The sequence below is a fragment of the Macaca nemestrina genome, chromosome 6 (assembly GCF_043159975.1).
Source record: "Macaca nemestrina isolate mMacNem1 chromosome 6, mMacNem.hap1, whole genome shotgun sequence".
Lineage (NCBI taxonomy): Eukaryota > Metazoa > Chordata > Mammalia > Primates > Cercopithecidae > Macaca > Macaca nemestrina.
Genome location: NC_092130.1, coordinates 77,694,138 through 77,716,224, shown reverse-complemented (window position 1 = coordinate 77,716,224; position 22,087 = coordinate 77,694,138). Strand labels below are relative to the sequence as shown.

The window sequence follows — 22,087 nt, the reverse complement described above, 5'->3', positions numbered from 1 at the left end:
ATCTCTGAATTTGCTCTTTAATTCTTGATGCCAAAATATTCGATGGTAGTGAGAGGGTGAAAGAGAATAACTGAGATGGGAGGATACAAAATAGAAGGACAAAGGAGAGCTGTTTCTCTTTAATCTCTCCTTATATTCTTTGAAGCTTCCTTGCACTTTGCAGTCAAACAGATCCTGAAACCCTCCAGAGTGGAAGCGCAAACCTTATGTTATAACTGTGCTTGCACATTTTCTGTTCACACAGTGATGAAAATGGTGAGTTCTAGAATAAATTCATTTATGAGAATAATAGCAAACAGAAAAGCAAAATAGAACAACAATGAAACAACCTACTATTATTTTGGAGAAAATGAGCAGGGTGTCACTTGCTAGAAAAGTTTTGAAAGTGCTGGTATGATCATACGAACATATTCACAAATATACATATAATATAAATTTGCATTTATATATTTATATATATATTTATAAATTTGTAAATTTTCTCACCTTATTGAATTTTAGTAGGGTGACTCTTAGATATCCAAAATATTTGTGTATAATATTTTATTTTTCAGGTATTGCCTCTTCACTTTAATTATTTCACAGACATTAGCATTGCCTTAAAAGAAACAATGTAAACCATTGCACTGCAGTAAAATAGAAATATTTTTGAGAGGACAGTCATACTTACCACAGATTTTGTTCTTAATCAACAGTGCTCATATTTTTGTTTTTTGGCCAGTACTATATATAGGGATTTCTCCTTTCATTTACGAAAGAAAGTACATGGTATGTCTCGTACTCTGAAAATGTGCAGTTCTGGCAGTTACCCTGGATGGTTATGCTATCATAATTAAAACACAGATGGAGCTCATTTCTTTCCCAAGTGTTTGATTGGCAGACACTCTGTGATCAACACTCCTCTCTGCTGAACACATCAGCACCATCTGCCTTCAGTCTGCCTAGAGAGGGTGGTCGCAGGAGAATTTCCCCGTCATCACTTGATACTTTAAATAGAGTATATTCCGTTAGCTGAAGCCATCAAATAATTTTTGAAAAAAAAATATATTTTTATGACTGTTAGTTTGCAATTTAATGAAATGTTTATTAAGAAATGTGTTTTTTAAAAAATTCATGACTCCTTTTCTCCAATTAAAATATTTAGAACATAGCATAAAATCACCACATCTTGGAAAAGTTAAAGTTTCTAAATAAATAGAGCTGATGGGGCATTTTGTTTTTAGTGAGATTGTTAGAGATGATTTCAAATCAGGGTCCTGTGTGTTGAACCATTCATGCAAGAGCTACTTACAAATGGAAATACTTCAATATGCTGACTCTTAAGCCTAACATTAAAATAGTTTCAAGAGAATATGCTCATTTTAAAATTTTTATGACTGTTAGATTATGATAAATGGTACTTCTTGGATGTCACGATAAGAAATGGATAGAAATTTATGCTCACCCAATTTTAATGCGGATAAGTGAATGTGGGTTGATAATTATGTAGCAAAAGATACATTTAAGATATTGGAAGCACAGGAAAAATGTTATTTTTAAGAAGAAGAAAAAGATAATTATTTCATTGTCCTAGAAACATTTTGTAATATATGGTACTTGTACAAACATATAGTCTAGATTAGTGAGGAATAACATGTATTCTGTATATAATGAAATAATAATGAAAAACCGGTTTGAATTCTTCCTTCCCCATCCACATGGATAAGTAATTATAATTGACAAGATGAAAACATGCTATGTAGTACTTATGGGAAAAACGGAGTGAATTAAAGTTTATTCCGCAGAATGTTAGAACAAAGAATAAAGGAATTAAATTTATGAACATTCTGAAGAAGTCTGGAATACACTCATTGCTATGGTTCCCGTGGAAACCCACTCACAAGAAAGGGCAAGAGTGACTTGGACTTGGGTAAGAATTTGAGGATTGGATTGGTAAAGCTAATCACTTCACAGCTAGAGTGAGAAGATGAGTTTTGGAGGTGAGCCAACAGAAAAGAAGGAACACAGTGTGAATATAAAGAAATTTATCATCTTCTATACCTTTCAAGATGAACCAACAGAAAAGAAGGAACACAGTGTGAATATATAAAAATTTATCATCTTCTATACCTTTCAAGATGAAGCAACAGGAAAGAAGGAACACAGTGTGAATATATAGAAATTTATTATCTTCTAAACCTTTCAAGATGAACCAACAGAAAAGAAGGAACATAGTGTGAATATATAGAAATTTATCATCTTCTATACCTTTCAAGATCAACTAAGAGGAAAGAAGGAACACAGTGTGAATATATAGAAATTTATCATCTTCTAAACCTTTCAAGATGAGCCAACAGAAAAGAAGGAACACAGTGTGAATATATAGAAATTTATCATCTTCTATGCCTTTCAAGATGAACCAACTGGAAAGAAGGAACACAGTGTGAATACATAGAAATTTATTATCTTCTAAACCTTTCAAGATGAACCAACAGAAAAGAAGGAACATAGTGTGAATATATAGAAATTTATCATCTTCTATACCTTTCAAGATCAACTAAGAGGAAAGAAGGAACATAGTGTGAATATATAGAAATTTATCATCTTCTAAACCTTTCAAGATGAGCCAACAGAAAAGAAGGAACACAGTGTGAATATATAGAAATTTATCATCTTCTATGCCTTTCAAGATGAACCAACTGGAAAGAAGGAACACAGTGTGAATACATAGAAATTTATTATCTTCTAAACCTTTCAAGATGAACCAACAGAAAAGAAGGAACATAGTGTGAATATATAGAAATTTATCATCTTCTATACCTTTCAAGATCAACTAAGAGGAAAGAAGGAACATAGTGTGAATATATAGAATTTTATCATCTTCTGTACCTTTAAAGATTAACCAGCAGAAGTAAAGCAACATAATGTGAATATATAGAAATTTATCATCTTCTATACCTTTAAAGATAAACTCTGAATTAGATTTTCATTTTGTTTGCCTGTATAATCACCTCTATTCAAGCTTGGAATTTTTCAAGGTAAGGATTGGAGATGGGAAGGGAGAAAGAAGAGTTTTAACTTTATTTAAGAGACATTTTAGCTTATATAAAAGCCATTTATCCTGAGGAGCTTACTTGCTCATGAGAGAAAGAATGAGGATAATTTTGATATGAAGGATTGAAATAAGTGTTATGAAGAAAGTGGAAGTTCAGAGAAAGGAGAAGAGTCCCAATTCAGAGGTATGTCTACGAACACCTGAACACAGACTTTCTCAAGTCCTCTTTCTCCAACTGGTGCTGTCTTCCTTCCCAAACTATTTCTTTCTGGGCCAGTTTTATTTTGTGTTGACATTTTCTATATAGTTTACATTTACAAATACCCACTTGCACAAATACCCCTTATTATGATTATACATATAATATGACTCTCCAGAGAACTTTATTAAATGTCATTTGGTTAATAACCAACATTTATTGAGTACCTACTGTGTGTCAGACACTTTTCTAAGCACCTTTTCATTTTACTCTCACAGCAAACCTATGAAGAAAGTACATTATAATTACCTTATTTTGCAATGAAGAAACTGCCTAAAATGGCCCAGTTAATCCAGTAGAGAGATTGGGATTACTTGGACAGACTGACTCCAGATTACCATACAGTAGATCCCCATAGGTTCTTGGAAAAACTGTTACTTTAAGTGAAATAACATATAATGAAACCAATTTTACCATAAGCGAATTAAAGTTAAGTTTCTACTGCATATTTCTGGTCACAAAAACGATATCAAACTTCTAAATAAAAACCTAAAATGCTTCTCAGACTAAACATTGAAATAAGTGTGAGTTATACATACGTTTAAGGAAGACTAATACAAACAAGTAAGATAATTATTTACCCAATTTTGGGGGGATTCAGTCAGTGATGATAGTTGTAATGGTGATGGGTTAAATCCAGGGATAAATGTCTTCAAAAAGAAAATTGTGAGGCACAGCTCCTACTACCACACAGATCAAAGCCAAATTTTAATAACCAATATGGCAGACCCTCTGAGCACTTTCATATTGCATCATTTATTGTTGTACATTTGTATGATTAGCATCTACTTTACACATTTTTGTTTGACAATGATTTGTATTCATTTGCTCATTCATCTATTTATTTTCCAACTTGCTTATTCTAATTTAGAGTCACAGGTGGCCAACGCCTATCCTGGCATCTCAGGGTACAAGGCAGGAACCCACCCCGGACAGGATGGCATCCCACCGACAAGCGCACACACACACGCACACTCCTGCTAATTCCAAGTGAGACCATTTAGCCAAACCAGTTTATCTAACATGCACAGCTTTGGAATGTGGGAGGAAACCAGAGTACCTGAGAAAACTCACATAGACATGAGGACAATGTTCAAACTCCACACAGACAGTGCCCTAGGCAGGAATTGATTTTTTTTTTTTCCTCCTCAACCTTACAATGAAATGAAGTTGAAAGAAACATTATTTGAGGACCTGCTATACTCTGGTGTTATTAAAATAGACCCAGTTCCCAGAACTGCCCTAAATGTGAAGAGTTAATGCCTCCCCAGGATTAAACCCGAGGAAGGGGCAGCAGGGAAAAATGAGAAGATATACCCTTAGAAAGAGCAATTAAATCAAATGGAGGAAAGAGGGATGAGAAGAGAAATTATCATTGGGAGATCCTGGGTGAGGAAGCCGACTTTGTAGAGCAGAGGCACCTGCCCTGGCACACACTCATCTTGACCCATACACGGACTCCTGCTATATGTGCCCACCTGGATTCCTCCCCGCTTATCCCAGTCCGTGGCCCTCCCCCACCCTCTATGGCCAGTCTAAAGGACTGATGTGCAACCAAGAAACAAAGTGAGGACAAGCACTCCTTTAGTGGAAAAGAAGTTTTGTTTCGTTTTTTTCCCCCAGTTGAAAAAGATTTCTGAGAAGCTGAGCTAGGTATTGAGTGGGATGTGGAAAACTAAATATCTGGCCTTCAACCATGACAGTAGAAAGTGCACTGGACTGAGGGAGCCTGAATCCCCTTGTCTTAGTCTGAGAGTTTAGCTAACACTTCAGAATTAGATTCCTCATGTTTGTATATTTTGTCACCAAAGCTGAGAGTTTGAATACTATCAAAAGTTGTTACAGAACAGAGTAAAATCACAATGTTTACTTAACAACACTGAGTTGAAATAGAGTCATAAGTTACTATAAAAATTTTGCTAAACTTTAGGGAAGAACTTTAAAAAAAATAAGTAAAAATTAATGGTAAACCCCTACTTTTAAAAAAATCAAAGCTTAAAAGTTTTTTCTCCTTAAAGTAGTTCAAGTATGTGACCATCACATATAACTTGGGTGTGGGAAATAATTAGACATGAAAGACTGAATAACTGGGTGATTCAGACTTTCCTACATCTGTGACTTGATTCCTGAAAGGAACACTGGAACAGATGTCAAACTACAATCAGAGTGAGCAATTAAAACCAAGTAATCTTAGAACATACTTAACTAGAAATGAGAGTTATGGATCTTCTTTTATTCTGTGGGTGTTTTCTTCTAAGAGTGGGCATTAAGAAAGAAACTGAAACATGACCTGGAATTAAGCTCTAAACTCCAGTAGTCCTGAGTTTATGTACTGTAAACACTTATAATCTATACTTATAAGTGAACTTTTCATAGTCCTGTTCTCATGTACACTTCATAGAGCAGAGTCTGAACTTGTTACATGCAAGTCACACAAAGGGAACTAACTGTGTCTCAAATAGACCCTGACCATGAAAAAGATACCAGTTCTGCCCTCTTCTTCGTTTAGGAGAAAAATACTTAAAGTTTCATTATGTAATCTTTTCTTTGTGTGTTTATTAAACATTAATTCAGCTTATTTATTATTGTTTTAAAGAAAAGCAGAAATGGAAACATGTAAGATGACCTTTGGTTTATTAAAGCCCTACAAAACTAGCAGATGGTTTAGGGAAGCAGCATTAAAGATGCTATTGATCCTTAATTCAAGACCTTGCTTAATGCTGCATCTGGAAGAAGACCTATTGCAAGAAAAAGACTGTTGAGTTCGAGACTATGTGATTCATAAATCTTTAAGAAAATAAGAGGCAAGTGTTCATGAGCATAGTATACGGAACTAAATTCCATGGCAAGGAGGGTTCTGAGAACATTTCTAAATCTGTAATATTTATTCATCTCACATTTTAATAAACCTATGAAGAATACAATGTTATGAAATCAGCCAAAACTTTATAGCTACATTGCTTTATCTTAGTCATTCTTTGTACAAATGGAAGGTGTAATATGTAATAGTCACTGGGATAGTCATTTTGTATTTAAACTTCCTTATACCAAATGCAGGATCTCCAAGTTTTTGTCTTTAAATATTTTCCCAACACTTGCAATTTATTTGATAGTGATTAAAAAGCTGAGTATAATTAATTGTTACCATGTATAACTGTGATAGCTGGCATCTGGTTACTTTTCCTGTTACTCATATTACTCTGTTTTGTTATAACCACTCTATTTGTGAAAGTTTTTATGCTGCCTGCTCAATACATGCTAAATGTTGCTTTAAGTGAGAAAAATGAGATTTCAAAGCAATATTAAATACAGGTGACAGTGTTTCCTAATTAGTTTTACGGACATAGAAACAAATCACTTAAAAAATTCACAAGCTCTGGAAATGTAAATTTTCTAGAATAAGGACTCACTCTAAATAAACTTTTATATATTATAAACCACATAGTTAGCATATTATTGCCAGATCTAAAAACCTATGTGTAGATGCCAAATTAGGCTTTAGAGACGCTGCAAGATTTTGAAATGGTCAGGAAGTGGGAAATAACCCACCGCTGACACAGGTATTGATGACAGACTTGTGCTGGCTTCCTAAGATCCAAGAAACTGAATAGCTAAGGAGAAAGCACCTTTCTTACCTGAGCACTGATGTTATGGTACCCTTGTAGGCTCCTGACCTGCAACATTTCAGCCTCTTGTGTAAGTTAACAGAAAAGGAAAAATCTAATTTAAGTCATTTTCAAATATACAAATTAAATGGCTAATATTTTTATTTTAAAAATAAAACGTTTTCTTTCAGAGCTTCAAAGAAAACTTTGATAATGGATCTCTCTAGATCCATCCAGGTGGTTTTAGATTCTGTAATACCTTTACTTCAACATTGCTAGCTTTCAATCTAAAACTAAAACGTTGGTCTTTGGTGAGAAATTAAATATTGTCCAAATCAAATATATTCTTAATAGTCCAGGAGAATAAACTCAGAAGAGAAGCAAAGGTAATCTTAGAAGGAACCCAGTTGCTTACTGTTTGCGTATGTATAAGATCAAATATCAAATGCCAGATTTTAATGTCAACATGCGACGCTGGAAAGAACATTTAATGTGGAGTCGTGAGAAACGGACCTGGAGTTCAAGCTCCAGGAGTACAGGTTGTGCGAACTTGGCCAAGTCATGGAACCTCTTTGATCCTCAGTTTCAATGTAGAGAATAAGAGTCATGAAAATACTACTACAATCCTGGACAACATAGTGAGATTCTATCTCTACAAAAATGAAAAACAGCCAGGTTTGGTGGCATGTACCTCTAGTCTAGCTACTTGAGAGACTGAGACAGTAGGATTGCTTGAGCCCAGAAGTTAAAGGCTACAAGTGAGCTATGATTGTACCACTGCACTCCAGCCTGGCCAACAGATCGATACCCCATCTCTAAAAAAAAAAAAAAAAAAAAAGAAAAAGAAAATAATACTGCTTTCTAGAGTTAGAGTATTATGAGAAATAAATGAGATTGTTCATGAAACTGACTTGTGCTGTGTAAAACCTGGGTTTTATTTCTAACTCTACCATTTTCCAGCTTTGGATACATTACTTAACAAAATAAAGCCTTATTTTTCACAACTTTAAAATGAGGATAATAAGAATACGGTGTATGCAAACTGATTGTCAACAAAGTATGAGTTCAAATCTTAGTTACTATTACTATTTTTACTAAATCTTTACCAATGTATTTAATGTTATCTAGAGATTTAAAATGTTATAATAAAATTTTATTTTTTGAACTTACTTAAAACTTCAGTATTTATTTTTATTTGAAAATTTGTTACTCCATATACTTTCTTATAAATAACTTTTAATCTATGAATTTATGTGGAATGAGACATTTTCTCCCTAAACAGATAGTGTTTGCTCTGTGTGTACTTTTTGAGCTTTATGATTCGAGGGACTTGAGTAGAAATGGGTATCTAGGGTCCTTTCATTGTTTGTAATTTGCCATCGCTAATAACAATTTAAATAGAATTTGTTTTGTTGGTGGATTTGGTATAAAACAACCAAGGACCTTGTAAGACTTTGTAGACATAGGGTAGATTTTTTTAAATTTTGAGAGGAAAAAACATTCGAGGACACTAAAAGCTGCTGGTGCCCTATCTAGAGAAGGTATTTGAGAGGCACCAGAGATCCCCTACCTCTTACAATCCATTTAGAGAGTCAGCTGCAAACCTTTCCTCGGGTAATGGGATTAGCACTCTGTTGTAACTGCATTCCTTAAGGATACAAATTTGTTTCTGAATGTTGTAGCTAGTAATCTTATGCTCCTTGACAGGTCTTACAATGTAACTGCCACTCTTGGAATGGGAAATGTAGACCTCAGACCTCTCTCTGTCTGCTAGGTTAGGAAGTTCAAAGACTATAACAGGAAGTATTCAGTCTTGAGGAAGTACAAATTAGCTGCTCCCCATCTTTACTTTTCAATGATATTATTGAAGGAATGTGATGAGTCACCTAAATTTAGAATACATATAGATGCTTTTATAAGACAATTTTTCCCTGTAGTACCCTTAATTTTTAGTACTTTTAAAGAAAAGAATGCTAAGAAATATTTCCAGTTTAAGTATATTTGTTGATATTTAAAAACCTTCTGAACAAGTTAGTTTGTTTGGAATTAAGTATTAAAGGAATAAAAGTCAAGAACTGTTTGTGGTTCTTCTCTTTGCTATCCTCTTTCTGTGAGTCAGCTCTGTTTCCCTGGATGGACAATATACATTGAGCATTCCTAATCCGGAAATCTGAAATCTTCCAAAATGTTAAACTTTTTGAGTACTGACGGCTCAAAGGAGGAGCATTTCTGATTTCAGATTTTCAGATTAGTGATGGGCAACTAAATATAATGGAACATATTACAAAATCCAAAAAAAAATCCAAACCCTGAAACCCTTCTGATCCCAAGCATTTTGGATAAAGGATATTCAATCCATATACATATGCTGAGCCATTATGATCCTAGGAAAATAAAACAAGATAACATTTTAGTAAATTTTTTACACACCTTCCTGATATATTCTAATATTTTCTTCTATTTTAAATTTTATCCTCATAATACAAATGATTATTGAATATTATAAACAATATTCTTACTTTAAGAAAATGTCTATAAATTTGAAATATACCAAGTCTGTTTTCATGAAGCGTAATTTTTAATAGCTAGGATTCCAGTGGAATGTAAAATAAAAATTACAATATCTTTTGAGGCTTACTATGATTTTAGCATTAAAAAATCACTTTTGGACTTCACTGAGTAATTTACATAAAAACAAATGTTAATGTAGTGTAAAACTATCTGATATTTATTTTAATTTTTCCTTTTGAAACTAGTCTCAATTGTTTCTTAAATGTTCCATTCATGGCCGTGCACGGTGGCTGATGCCTATCATCTCAGCACTTTGGGAGGCAGAGGCCAGCGGATTGCTTGAGCTCTGGAGTTCAAGACCAGACTGGGCAACATAGCGAGACCCTCTGTCTACTACAAATACAAAAGAAAAAAAATAGCCAAGTGTGGTGGTGTGCATCTGTGGTCCCAGCTTCTCAGGAGGCTGAGGTGGGAGGATTGATTGAGCTTAGAAGCTAGAGGTTGCAATGAGCCTGAGATCTTGCTGCTGCACTCCAGCCTAGGTGACAGGGTGAGACTCTGTCTCAAAAAAAAAAAAAAAAAAAAAGTTATATTCATGTCCTGTTCTTGGATATACTATATTGACTATACATTTACCTCATCTTGATGGCTTCTGGTCCTAACTCTGAATATTGGCTGTGTCTGTGCGAAAAGGACCACGTGGTGTGCTCTAGGGAACACTAGCTACAGCATCAGAGCCCTTAACTGCTGTGCTCTGATTGGCCTAGTGTAGGTTACTTACCCTCTCTTGCTTCTCTAATCTATAAAATGGGGCTAATAATATACATCTAGGGCAGTAGTGAGGGTTACATGAAATTGCATTGCAACTAACAGTCTCTGGCATGTAGAAGGTGCCCAATAAAGTTTAGTTTCATAGTTCATGGCAGATAGAAATGTAAATGTCAACGTAGGAGTGTTGGAACCGAACTGTCGATTCCCTCCTGGGCAGGGGTCGCCGCGAAGGATCACCGACACGAGATTCACAGCAGAGAGTTGTTTATTACTAGCGCGCTAGGGTCCCAAGCTCTAAGTTGGCCCTGGGACCCCGAGTGCTTGTTACAGGTTGTTTATATAGGCAAACAGAAGTTCAAACACAGCTTAGGGCGCGAAATTCAAACAAAGCTTTAGGCGCGTGGTAATTGGGTCTGTCTATGGCCTGAGCAAGGTATCTTGTTCTGATTGGTTGGGGCGGGACCTTAGGAGGTTCTTTCCTGGAATTGCTGATTCCGGGAACATCGGGGACATTGAGTCAGGGTGGGACCCCATGAGGTTATCAGGGTGGGACCTCATGAGGCTATCAGGGTGGGACCCCATGAGGCTATTTCCCGGAATTGTCTTTCTGTTTGGGTTCTGGGAACATCGGGGGGCTATCCGTGGCCATCTGGGGTTTAAGTTTCATGATGGCCAAGCTTTCTAAATTTTATGAGGCTTAGGAATTATGAGGCCTAGTTTCAGGAGATTTAGGATTAGAGCTAATGTAGCTGTGGCCTTGGTAAGAGTTGGTTGTTGGCTTGGTTTACTTTTTATTTTACAAAACAGATGAAACTATATAATCTCCAAAGTAGTAGAATACAGCTCTCAGCCTAGGCTGAAAATATATATGACTTAATCAATTGCATTTGCATAAGAAATTCCTACCTCAGGGTTTATTTTTCTTTTTTGAGACAGAGTCTTACTATATTCCCTAGGCTGGTCTCAAATTCTTGCACTAGAGCAATCCTCACCTCAGCCTCCCAGGTAGCTGGGACTACAGTCGTAGGGTTATTTTAAAGACTTAAAGATACATAACAATTCAAAGAGCTTAGCACTTGCTAAACACTCAGTAAATGGTCATTAACATAAAGATACAGCCTTCTCAGTAAATGATTATTAACATAAAGATGCAACCCTTGGGATAGAGGTTGGGTCCTCTAAATTTTGACTGAAAGTCATATGTACAAAACGTTTTCTGGGTACACCAATTTTAAATAGTTATAATAAAGTAGCTAAAGTTTGAAAATATGTTCATATAAATAACTACTTTTGTTTTGGATATTTAGTATGTAGTCTTTAAATAAGAGAGCTGAAGATGAGCAAATGGGAGGTTTTTGTTTGTTTGTTTTTGTTTTTTGTTGTTGAGACGGAGTCTCTCTCTGTCGCCCAGACTGGAGTGCAGTGGCGCGATCTCGGCTCACTGCAAGCTCTGCCTCCTGGGTTCACGCCATTCTCCTGCCTCAGCCTCCCGAGTAGCTGGGACTACAGGCGCCCGCCACCACGCCCAGCTAATTTTTGGTATTTTTAGTAGAGACGGGTTTCACCGTGTTAGCCAGGATGGTCTCGATCTCCTGACCTCGTGATCTGCCCACCTCGGCCTCCCAAAGTGCTGGGATTACAGGCGTGAGCCATCTCATGCGGCCGCAAATGGGAGTTTTTTTGTGGTTAGAAAATTGTATTTGTGAGAAATAATTCTGCAAATACCTTTTATCAACTTTATACAAATTGTCTCTGTATATTATCTTAAAAAATCTCAGAATCTAGAAATAATACTTAGTTTATCTTTCTGGGCCTTTAGAATCATACCAGATTGATGGGTCAATATTATACAGATCTTGGAGTCTGAGAATTCTGCCGATACCTTTTATCAAATTTATACAAACTGCCTCTGTATATGACCTTTAAAAAATTTCAGAATCTAGAAAGAATACATAATTTATTTTCTGGGCCCTAGAGTCATACCAGGTAGGAGGGTCAATATTACACAGATCTAGCAACACGTAGATTTTTTTGCAGGGTCTACCTGCTCTAGGTAAATATTTCTGTCTGTACTGGGGCTTATGTGCAGCTGCCATGCACTGGTGTGACAACTGGTTGCAAGGCTGGCATTCATTCTGATTAATCACCATTGAATATTACCTAGAAATGTTTATATCTATACCTGCATCGCATCCCCATTTTCTCATTTAAGAGTAGCATAATTGTTTTTTTTCTTTGTCTTTCACTGCAGGAAGATTGAAGTCATTAAGGGGGATGGTTTCTACCCGTTGATTAGACTTTTCTACAGAACTATGGTATCTGCTAGATTGTGGCTTATTTCATCACTGTACTGAATCTCACTACTTTATACAGGGCAGGGCACCTCACCACTGAAATGTATCGTTGAGTACCTTTATCATTGGTTATTGAGCTTTTTATAGGGATTTTCAATATAGAACTCATAACTGGTTGTTCATTCTTCTCAATGATTCTCCTCTTACTACACCCTCAGCTCAGTTCCTTTAATGAGAAGATATTCTAGGAAGTTCTGGGTATTAAGCTGGAGTGGTGGAGGTCTTTCAAGGAGGTTTGATATTAGAAATCAGATTCCCTTTCATAAGGAGCATTTAAATCATTTTAGCCAATAGCCAATTAACACCTTAACATGTGATTTAACACCATCAAATCCCCAAGTTGCCAAGAATGTGGCCCATGCCTATTTGCCCTGGTATGCTGTCTAGATTGCAGAATAATGTTTGTCTTCTATTAATGAAGAATTCTGTACTTGGCAAATTAAGCATGTTGGCAAATTAAGCATGTTGGCCTAAACAAGTCTCACAAATGTGATAGGAACATTAGACTTCTGACTGAATTTTGGATTGTTGTTGTTTTGTTTTGTTTTGTTTTGTTATCTGAGAATCTGAGTTGCAAGGTAGCTCAGAAACCACAAACCAGCTCTCTCAGTTAATAGTCAGGATATGAAGTTTGTAGTAGTTACTAACCCAAAAACAGATAAGTTTTAATCTCTATTTCAGCTTTGTTCAGTGGGGATTTTGGTCACTTGGAGGCCATAAATTTGACATTCTTCAATAAAATCAAAGTCAAGTAGTTAGTTTTTGGCACAGCCTGGACTAGAACCTGGTTCTTTTGATTTCTAGTCTCCCTTTCATTTTTTCCTAGTCATTTTATTATAATGTTCATGGAAACCGTTACATGAATACATTTTTATAACCTTGTAATCCATTATGTAGGCATGAAAAATTAAGACTTTTGACATTTTTATTATATGCAAAGAAAGTAAAAATTATCTTGTTAAAAATATCATCCTTATTATTCAACTTTGAAAACATAGAAAAAATGTGTGAAAGAGAAATGTAGCTTCATATGCATATCTTTTAAGTGTGACCCTTCATTATTGAGCCCCCCCCTTTTTTTTTTTTTACAAAGTATGCCATCAGCTTTTTTAAGGACACATCTTTACATAGATTAAATCTTTGAGGAATTAGCTTGAATTATTTATAGGTAACTGCCAAAACATGCATATATCCATGTGTGTGAAATATAAATATGTTTATCAATAACTGAGAGTAACTGTTTGTGTCATGATGTTAGGAATAATACAGCTATATTTCATGTAGTTTTTAAAGCCCGGTTGGTGTAGTTTGTATATTTCCCTGGCTAACATCGTTGGCACACAGTAAATTTCTAACAATGATGATTACTCTGTCTCCATACAGTATTCACTTTGACTAGAAAAAAATTTACTACTATGCTAATGTGGTACAATTTTTGAAGCATGTTAAGATGCTAGGTAAATGTTATGGCATTCTGTTACAGTATTATCATTTTTTATGGGAACTAATCTCTCTCTCTCTCTCTCTCTCTCTCTCTTTCTCTCTCCCCCGCTGTCCCTCTGCCCCTGTCTCATACATGTACTACATCAGTCATTCATCTTTCCTATGCCAACACTCATGTTTTCACCTTACTGACTTAGTAACTAGTGGTATCAAAGTTTTACCTTCCATTGAAATCCAGCCTTTAAGGATTGTCTCAGAGCCATTCCCTTCACTTCTACTGTGCAATGGTTCTTCAGAATCTGAAAATTCAGAAATGTCCAAATTATGATTACAAGTGGCCAAACTTTTAAGTGTGTCATGGTATTTGAGTCATACTTTGTATCTAAGCAGTGTCAATTATTTGGGGTCGCACAGTGATTCCTGTTTTAATGAAACGAATACTATAATATTATTGGAGCTAGCATCCTTTTAAGGCAGATTTGACATTGATCGTACCCATAACTGTGACAAAGCCAAGCTGGTCATTGTAGTTTCAGGGGGCATGCATGTCCACTTCCTCCCAATTAATATCCCTATTTTCTTTGATTCCTATATACAGTAGTTCCCCTTTATCCACAGAAGATACCTTCCAAGACACCCCACTAGATGCCTGGAACCATAATAGAGCTGACTCCTAAATATATTATGTTTTTCCCTACAAATACATACCTATGATAAAGTTTAATTTATAAATTGGGAATGTATAAGATTAGCAACAATAACTAATAATAAAATAGAACAATTATAACAATATACTATAATAAAAGTTATGTGAATATGGCACCTCTCCCTAAGTATCTTATTGTGCTGTACTATGAGTAATTGAAACTCAGAAGGTGAAACCTCAGAAAAGCAGGGATTGCTGTACTGCCCGTTATTTTGCAATAATATATATAACTTTCCTGAAAGAACTAGTTGGAGGAATAAGTCCCAGGAAACGTATTCACATGAAATGTAATAAACCACACAACCTGTGCACAGAACCAATGCTGGATGAAATAAGAGAGCAGAACAGCTAAGTGACTAGGAGCACAGGCTTTGAAGCAGACAGTCCTGGTTTGAAATCTTTTCTTAGAGACTTTCTGTCACCTTGAACCAGTTAAAATCAAGAGTGTTTGACTTCACTTAGACCAGTGTTTTCTTATCTGTAAAATGGAGATAATACTGTTCATGAACTGTATTATTAGAAAGATTAAAAGGAAAATGTTTAAAAATTGAGCAATTTGCCTGACATTTAGTCAATGCCTGAAAATCTCAATTAATATAAAAACAAAATAGCAATACATAGTACAACTGAAAAGAGAGAAAAAGTGAATAAATGAGAAACTGAGGACCCTAAGGGCAAATTTTGTGCACATCATATCTTTGCCAGTAGTTCTTCCTGTTTACCTTCTATTGGTTGGGGAAATTTAGAGGTCACGGCCGATAATGTTGTGTCAGTGCCTGAGCTCTGCTTTGTTATTTATAAATATTTTTGTTTATTTTTCTTGGATGATGCTATAAACAGTGATTCATCCTCCTTAAATGGAGTCTTTATTAATTGAAGATTCCTGGTTTCAAGGGTCTCTTTTTAGAAACAATAAGGATATACAGGAAACAGTTAAAATATAAAATATATTACATGAAAGTCATCAGGACTACAGAATAATGTGGAAGGGAAAGAACACGTTGCGGGGATCAGATTCCATGTAAATGACAGCTCCACTTTTCTATTTCGATGTGGACATTGACATAAAATGGCATAAAAGTATGTTTGACCCCAGGGCTCAATAAGCATAATCCTGAAACAGTTAATGTAAAAATAATCTTTTTGGCAGATCTTGTTTGTAAGTTTTTAATTTCTTAGAAAAAAAATCGGCATTTTAAAAAAGTATTTGGTCCATCCTCACAAATACTTGAAAGACAGCTAGAGACTTAGTTTCTTCACGTTCCAATACATGGATTCCAGAATTACCAAAGAGGACAATGTTGCATTCCTTACCCCTGTCCTCAGGCAGCCACATTTTCTGAGAAGAGATCCTACATTGGGCTATTTTTGATTTTCCAATAAGCTGTTATAGTGTAATGGCCAATACACAAACATTATGTGTTTGTGGAAGCAAAATGGAGAGATATTAGAATCTTATTCTTGTTTTAGTGGTAATCTTGATTTCATATAGAGGAGAATCAAAGGCATATATAATTGATTTAATTTTTTGGATTTTAAAATTTCAATCAAAGATGGGTTCAAAATGTGTTCTTTAATCCTCCATTGATATTTGGTCACATAAAAGGTTTTATGAATATGTTGGAACTTGCTTGAATTTAATGCCAGTTTACTGATAGTCATGTTTTTGTTTATTTTGTTTTGTGATTTTTTAAAAAAAGAAAAATCATACTATTGTTCCTCATTGTGTGTAATCTTTCCCCTTTCTTTTCAGAAAATTTAACTTGAGCTTGAGTACAGAACTCAACAGAGTTTATAATATTATAGTTCATAGGTAGCTTGTCCATGCCAGAGTTGTATATCGATTAATTTAACAAATATTTGTTTATGATCTTCTATATTTCAGGCACTGTGCTAGGTACTGGTGGTACAGAGAAGTCAACAAAACATATAAAAATCCCTCCTCTCGTAGAGTGTTCAGTCAGAAATTAAAGTGATAAGAAAAACAAGTCATATTGTAATGGGACTCAATACTTTAGAGCAATAGAAGGGGAGTTGGGATGCCAGGAGCTTGGGGAAGGGTTACACTTTTAAATAATGAGATCAAGGAAGATTCACTGAGAAAGTGACAGTTGAACAAAGATCTGAAGGGCAGTAAGAGAGAAAGCCACATGGATACATTGGGTGAGCATGTTCTTGGCAGAGGAAACAGCAAGTGCAGAGATGCTGAAGTAGGAGCTTGCCTGTGAAAAGTAAAGGAGGCCATTGTGCTGTGAGAACTACCAGGAAGGGAAGGGTGGAGGGAAGAGATCCCTGGGATGGGATAAGGGTGGAAAGGTAGGTTCTGTAGGGCCTTTTGATTGCTGTGTGTTGAGAACAGATTGTAAGGTACCAATGGCAAATCAGGGGGATGAGTCAGGAGGCAGTTACAGTAACCTGGACACAAAGATGGTGTCTACCTACCTACTGTGCATTTAATGCTGCATATATTGTATGTAGAGACCAAGTACAAAGAGGTCCTTTCTGTTGATTTTTCAGTCTGAATTCTTTTCCCCTTGTGGTTCAAATCTTACATGGAAGGGAAGGAAAAGTAAATTACATGTTTCACAATTTTTAGTCATGTCTGGTAATAATAATAATAATATGAATCTTGCATGTATATAGCATTTCGTAGTTTTCAAGGCATTCTTACATATATTTTCATGCCTGGCCCTCAAAATAGCCTACACTGAATGGGTAACAGCTCTGAGGTTTATAAGATGTACCCAGAGTCATGTATTGATCCCTTCTCTTTTCAAGATATTGACTTCAGTGAATCTATGCAAACTAAATAATAATCAATAACCATCTATTTGTGGAGGAAAGGTTTGGGGTATACTTAAAGTATACTTAGCCAAAGACTCATTAAGAGTATGTCTGACATTGGTGGTGGCTGGGTTGTAAGCTGTGAAAATTTAATTGTTATTGGTTCTTTAAAAACAGAAACACTTAAAAACAGGAACATTTTCTCCTCTTAAATTCACCTTTTCTCTTTGTAGGAGTCACATATCTAAAGATGAAATAGAAAAAAAGTGTACAAAAACTGGAAGAACCCCATAAGTGTGAGGGGAATTATAATACCAAAATATACTTAATTTTTGCTGAGCAGTAATACTAGATACAGGGTTGCCTTATACATGTCAAAACATTTCAGGCAAAACAGATTTCACTATGAAATTTAAATAATGAGGCTCATGACATTTTACTTTTAACCTACAAGACAGCATGGAATACAATGAACATATTCAAGTTATGTCAAAGAAAATAGCATAAATAACATTTATGTATGATTTGATTTAAATTTAAAGTATATTTTACATGTTTCAGGGAAAGGAGGGAGAGATTGCAGAAATTGCTATATATTATAGTAGTTGAGAAAGTAGGATGTGGTATTTTGTATTCAGAAATATATCATGTAACAGCTGTTGCAAAATTTGAATTAAAAAAACTTGAATGGGCAAATATACCTTTCTAGTCAAAGGGAATAATGTATCACTTGAATTGCATTCTTGAATTGCCATTTGTCTGGGAGATTGAATTTTTGAACATAGTAGCAGTAAAATGCAAAAAAGGCAGATAAATGTAGTGATGTTTGTGAAAAAATTTAAGTGCTCAGGATAGGAATTTGAACTTATGGTTCACACAAGAGCAATCCATTCTCTCTTACAAATATGATTGTTGAAAAGATTAATATTTTATGTTGAGAAATCTACTTATTTGAATGTTTCAATTATAATATTCCCTGCTAAAGATATATATATATTTTCACTTTTCAGTTGAAATAACAGTGTGTGTAATATGCAACTGATGTTCTGGCTATCAGTCTGACGAACTCTTGCAATATGTAGACTATGTGGTAGGCATAGTCCTTTTGAAACATTCCTTTTTGTTTCTTAGTTTTGTTTGTAGAGGTGGGGTATCACTGTATTGCCCAGGCTAGTCTCGAACTCCTGGTCTGAAGCAATCCTCCTACCTTGCCCTCCCAAAATGCTGAGATTACAGATGTGAACCACTGAGTCCAGACGAAACATTGTTTTGAACTTCTCGGTAGGGAATGGTTTTGAGGTAGCTGAGGGATTGATGCCATGGGTGACATCTGAGACAAGAGTTTATGGTTCTCTGTTCCTCTCCTTTTTTTAGGTGAACTACTGTTTACATCCTTCTTATTTCCTCCCTCCTTTAAATAATACATTCGACAATATTATCTAGTGCCACCTATATGCCATGGCATTATTCTAGGGGCTAGAAATACAGCTCTCTGCTCTCTTGAAACTTGTTTCTTGTGATGGACAATAAACAATGTAAACAAATGAAAATATTCATTATGCATGGACCAAGAAAGAATGAAGCCTGAAATGATAAGAGCTAGCTGTTTCTCTTCTCCTGCCCTTTTTCTTAAAGTAGCCCACAGATTCCTAATAGCTTTGCTGCATTCACCACTTTCCATCTGCCCAGAGTTGAAGTCAATGGCATGCTTTACCTCTTCTCCCTTCCTTAGGGATATGCCAAAGATAGTGAGATTGTCATTGTCTAATATGCCTCCCTTTTCTTACTTCCCATTAAGAATACAGTAATTATAATGTATTTCAGAGGCTTTCCTGAGCCTTACACCAGCCTCCTGCTTCATCATCTTAGTACCCCACAACATATTGTATTTGCTTCAGTTATAGGCCTTCTCACATTGCCTTGCAATACTTGTCTTCTGTCCCCTTCCAAAATGCCACAGCCCACCAGCCCTCAATAAAATCCAGGTAGGAATAAATAATTTCTATTCACCTTTGTTTTACCAGAGACTAACACAGTATCTGAAGCCAATTAGTTTCAATAACTGTGTTGTATTTTTTAACCAAATCAATAAGTTGTTTAAACTTACAGTTCATGCTTTCATAGTAACTTCAACCCATAAATATTTCCTCTCCTTTCTGATACCTAAATGATGAAATGGAAAAATAAAATCTGATATAAGGGATTAATTTAAGTAACTTAATGCATTCTTGTCAATTAAGTAAAATTTTAAAAGTACGTTAATCACTAGTTTCCCCTCTTTCACTATTTATATTTTTCTCAACCTAAGAGAGCAGGATGCTGAACCATACTTAGAATTAATCAGGAGAAACATGGGAAACATGCAGAAAAACAACATAATTATATGTGCACTTTTAAGCTGCAAAGTGAAATTAGGTAAGTCATTTGAAGATCTGTATGATTCATTATAATGCAATCAATTATGTGGCTCACTTTAAATTATAATGTAACTCTGAGGAAAATACCACAGCGTTAAAAAATATTTTATGTGGATGATGGCATGATACATGTGCAGAAACCAGTATAGATATTTATAATTTTTCACAGCAAAAGTTTTAAACATTTTAACATAGCATTTAAAGAGAAATTTACATTTCAAATATTTAGTTGCACATGGTTTTATTTGTTTGCTTATCTGTAATATGGAAAGAAATTTATTATAGTTCATTCTTTTAGTTTTAGAACTGTTGCCATTTTCCCTTTGTTAATTTTTAAAAATGTAAGTAAGTATCATCAATTTGTAGATTAGCAGTCATTGCCTCCAAATATCATGGCATTTTTTTCTCTAATTTTTGATAGAGTGTTTTAAGTCTGCATGTGATTTCATCGTTGTTAATAATACCAGTCTTAAAGAATGGCCATCATGTTCTTTGGACATTGATTACTCCAGAAAAAGGCGGAAAATACAAACAACACCAATGCCCAAGTTTGTTTGTTGTGAAAATAACCACTCTTAAAGTCTATTTTTATACTGTTCTTGTAAAACATCAATTATTATACAGTAAAAGATAAATTCAACTGAATATGTGGGGAGAAGGGAAGGAAAGATTTGAAGATTATTTAATAATGTTTTAACTTTTATGTTCTTCATGTATGGCATAAAAACTTGTTTAAACTCCTGAGGTTTTAGTTGAGTGTTTTAAATAAATATTATTATTTAAGAAAAACATAGTATCATGTAACTGTACTCTCAACGTAGATGCCTTTTTTTGTTTTGTTTTTGCTTTACTGTGATTTCAGAGGGAATAGTTGTTTCATAATAAGTTTCTGTTCATGAGCAGTAAATAAAAATAAGAAGGAAACAGTGAGGAGAAGGCAGAGTTAGTTTCTCTTCATGTTCTAATCCATTAGTGACACATATATCATGAATGTCTAATTCTTCATTAAAATCTTGATTAAGATGGAAGAGTTTCTGGTTTTTCACCTTTAAATATTCTTTAATATGGAGAGTTGACAGTGATGGATTAACTAATATGTAATAAATACAGAATCAGAGATCTGGAAATAATCCTTGAGACATCACTTCCAATTCCCTGAATCTCGGGAGAAGTACACCTAAGTGTTGGAGTTCCTGGAAATCTTTAAAGAAAATTTCATTACTTTTTTATTGTGAGATATATCATACATACATACAGATGCATGTATAAAGCTTAGACAGCTTAAAGAATAGCTGCAAACTCCTGTACAGAACCACCACCCAGGTCAAGAAATAGAACATTACTAATATCCCAGGAGCCCTCTCCATGTAAAATTTCATTTACTTTCTATCAAAACAAGCTCTGGGTATTTTCAAAGTTTATATTCAAGGATTCCATGTAGAATCATTATTTCTTTTTCCCAAAATGTCAGGAATTTGTTACTGGAAAGAGTTAAACTCTATGGAAATCGTCTTTAAGCTAGAAGTATTTCTATTCCTGGTACTTTTGAAATGCATTTAGAGGCCGAAAGTGAATGTGTATCATTTAGATAATTGTGCCAGTTGGCCAGGCATGGTGGTATGTGACTGTAATCCCAGCTACTCAGGAGGCTGAGACATGAGAATCACTGGAGCCCAGGAGGTAGAGGTTGCAGTGAGCCGAGATCGCTTCACTGCACTCCAGCCTGGGTGACAGAGCAAGGCTCAGTCTCAAAAAGAGAATAAAATAAAATAAAAAATTGTGCCAGTTACATTTGAATAAGGTGTGTAGAGCATCCTTCTTTCTGTCTTTAAATCACAGAGGCTTCAAAGGAAGTGTTATAGAGACTTGGATGAAAACTAAATCCAGCTATGTATTTAAAACATGTATCATAGCCAAAGAAATTTTATCCAGTGCAGTGAGTTAGAGTAGCCTAATATCAGAAAATCTGTCAAGGTCCTTTCCCACATTAATAGATTAAAATAGGAAAAAATTATTTTTTAATGGTTTCACCAAAAGTATTTAATAAAATTCAGTGCCCAGTCATTACAAAAATTCTTAGCAAACTAGTAATAGAAAGGAACTTTCTTAACTGGGTATGGGTTATCTGCCAAGACCCACAGCAAATGTCATATATGATGCTGAAACATTAGACACATTCCCTTGCAATTAGAAATAAGATGTG

General features: G+C 35.0%; 1 protein-coding gene across 18 annotated transcripts in view; it reads left to right on the top strand.

Annotated features, from left to right (window-relative positions):
- The window catches only part of LOC105471068 (peptidylglycine alpha-amidating monooxygenase), a 279,410-nt gene that overhangs the window by 64,087 nt on the left and 193,236 nt on the right, over window positions 1-22,087 (top strand). Inside the window, exon 1 of one of the 18 annotated variants that reach the window (XM_071098657.1) lies at window positions 1,865-3,218. The exons of 16 other annotated variants lie outside the window; for them this stretch is intronic. The gene's annotated coding sequence lies outside the window, so the exon portion shown is untranslated. Of the gene's footprint in view, window positions 1-1,864; window positions 3,219-19,865; window positions 19,883-22,087 lie in introns of those variants that run through there. One more of the 18 variants, XM_071098656.1, reaches the window with a different exon arrangement.